The sequence below is a fragment of the Lepus europaeus genome, chromosome 14 (genome assembly GCF_033115175.1).
Source record: "Lepus europaeus isolate LE1 chromosome 14, mLepTim1.pri, whole genome shotgun sequence".
Lineage (NCBI taxonomy): Eukaryota > Metazoa > Chordata > Mammalia > Lagomorpha > Leporidae > Lepus > Lepus europaeus.
The window spans coordinates 10,922,547-10,925,565 of record NC_084840.1 but is presented as its reverse complement, the minus strand read 5'-3'; the positions used below and the strand labels follow the sequence as shown (position 1 = coordinate 10,925,565).

Sequence of the window (3,019 nt, the reverse complement as noted above, 5' to 3'; positions counted from 1 at the left end):
AGGAGAAGCACCTGGCTCCTGGCTTCGGATTGGCACAGCGCACCGGCTGCAACACACCAGCCGTGGTCGCAGCCACTTGGGGGGGTGAACCAACAGAAAAAGGAAGACCTCTCTAACTCTGCCTGTCAAAAAAAAAAAAAAAAAGTAAAGTATCTCCTGAGTTCGATCGGTAGCGGGAGCGGAGAGCCGACCCCAAGAGAGCCCTGAGCAGCCCCACCGCCGCCGCTGGTCTAGTTACCATCACACCCCGGGAGGAGCCGCAGCTGCCGCAGCCAGCCCCAGTCCCCATCACCGCAACCATGACCCAGCAGCCACCCGCCGCCCCCGCCCTCAGCGCCGCAAGCCCGGCACGGCGGGCAGCGGGCAGCGGTGCAGGGAGCGGTGGCCTGGGCAGCCTCACATCGGTGGCGCCCGCCAGCAGGGACAAGAAGGTCATCGCAAGGAAGGCTTTGGGAACAGTAAAATGGTTCAATGTAAGGAACGGATATGGTTTCATCAGCAGGAATGACACCAAGGAAGACGTATTTGTACCCCAGACTGCCATAAAGAAGAATAACCCCAGAAGTCCGCTCGCAGTGCAGGGGATGGAGAGACTGTGGAGTTCGATGTTGTTGAAGGAGAAAAGGGCGCAGGTCCTGGTGGAGCTCCATGTTGTAGGGGTCCTCCACACAGTGACCAGCAGAATGACCAGAGCAGTGAGAGTGGGGAAAAGGAGGAGGGCTCGGAGAGCACGCCCGAAGTCCAGGGCCTACCGCAGGCAAAGGTCCCACCTTACTACATGCGGAGACCCTATGGGTGTCGACCACAGTACTCCAACCCTCCTGTGCAGGGAGAAGTGAGGGAAGGTGCTGACAACCAGGGTGCAGGAGAACAAGGCTGACCACGATTCCTCACAGGTCCTCCTCGCCTATGACAGCCTGGAGAGGACGGCAATGAAGAAGATAAGGAAAACCAAGGAGAGGAGACCCAGGGCCAGCAGCTCCCTCAGCACCAGTACTGCCACAACTTCAATTACTGACGCAGACGCCCAGATAACCCTAAACCACAAGACACAAAGAGACAAGAGCAGCCGATCGCCAGCTGAGAATTCGTCCGCTCTGGAGGCTGAGCAGGGCGGGGCTGAGTACAAGCCGGCTTAACATCTCTACCACCATCCGGTTTAGTCATCCACAAGAAGTGAATATGAAATTCCAGCAATAAGAAATGAACAAAAGATTGGAGCTGGAGACCTTAAGTGCTCGCTTTTGCCCATTGACAAGATTACTAGAACTATCTGCATTATCTATGCAGCGTGGGGTTTTTATTATTTTTACCTAAAGATGTCTCTTTTTGGTAAACGACAAACGTGTTTTTCTCAATACACCTTTAAAGGTTTTTAAATTGTTCCATATCTGGTCAAGTTGAGATTTTTAAGAACTTTATTTTTAATTTGTAATAAAAGTTTACAACTTGATTTTTTCAAAAGAGTCAACAAACTGCAAGCACCTGCTAATAAAGGTCTTAAACAAACAAACAAAAAAATGAAAAGTATCTCCTTCTTTGATGGCCCCTTTTATCCCACTGGGATCTCACTCGCAGAGATCCTTCATGTAGATCATTTTTCGCCACAGTGTCTTGGCTTTCCATGGCTGCATTGCTCTCATGAGGTTTTCAGCCAGATCTGAATAGCTTAAGGACTGATTCTGAGGTCAGAGTGCTATTTAGGTCATTTGTCATTCTATGAGTCTGCTGTGTGGTCTGCTTAATATCAAGTATTTTAAAATGAGCAGAGATAGATTGACATACCTCATATCAAATAAAAATAATCAACACAATTGCAGTAATAATCAAATTAGAGGTACCCTACTTGTAAAGAATAATGTAAATTTTTCCCCTAATCTAGCATAGTGGCAACTATAAGCCCTGGAGATGACATAAGATATAAGCAAAAGATGACTCTTATAGGAGGCAAGGACAAGCCAAGCTGAGTTGGAGCCCACAACTGGGAAAAAAAGAAAAAAACTCCAAAAGAAGTAGAACCTCCTAAATTCCTCCAACCAAGAGAGGAAGATCCGAGTTCCATTGCAAACCCTGTCCCTGCACCAAAACACAGCAGAGGAGTCATTCTTCTGCCTGAGTGAATGGGAATCCTAAAAGCTCAATACCTCAGTGATGTCATAATATGTTGACAACTCAAACTTATGTGGCCAGCAAAGAATTCTCTTTTGAAGCATGACCTGAGAATTTTTTTCCAAGCAATTCTAAGAGGGTAAACAGATTTCACTTACTGTGGTTAGGTAGCTAGAAGCAGGATAGCTTGTTAATATGGGTGATGTATTTTTAGTTTTTAAGGGAATCTCCATTATGATCTCCATAGTGCCTGTATTCATTTTAATTCCCATGTATTCATTTAAATTCCCACCAAGAGTTGTAAGAGTTCCTTTTCTTCACGTCCTTGCCAGCATTTGTTATTTTTTGTCTTTTTTAATCATAGTGACTCACACTGGAGCAAGATGATATCTCATTGTCATTTTGACATGTACTTTCCTGATGGTTAATGATAGAATATTTTCATGTATTAGTTGGCCATTTGTATTTATTCTTTTGAGAAAGATCTATTCAGATTACTGGCACATTGGTTAGTGAGTTATTTGTAATTTGGTTAGTGAGTTATTTGTAATTTGTTAAGTTTTGAATAAGAAAGTAACTTGAAGGTTTCAAAGAAAGGTTAGAGATGGAAGTATCAGCCATCATGATTTAGTCCGTACATACTGCATGAATGTCAATGTAACAGAGCAACTGATAAACATGTACAAATGTAGACTCAAAGAACATATGAAGTCCTTATAGAATGCAACAAATATTAATGTAAATAATTTTAAAATTCAATAAAGATTCTAAGGTGAGACAAAGCACTGGTAAGACACTAAGTTGCATCTGGCAGAATCTTCAATAGCAAATCCTTGTGTGCAAGGAACGTTCTCCTCCACTCAGTTACCAGGAAGGGCATGGGAAACTACTATATTGGACCTTTGACAGC

At 44.5% G+C, this 3,019-nt stretch overlaps 1 pseudogene; it reads left to right on the top strand.

Moving 5' to 3' along the window:
• Positions 1–299: 299 nt before the first annotated feature.
• LOC133773364 (Y-box-binding protein 1-like) lies at positions 300–1,139 on the top strand (annotated as a pseudogene).
• The last annotated feature ends 1,880 nt before the right edge of the window (positions 1,140–3,019 follow it).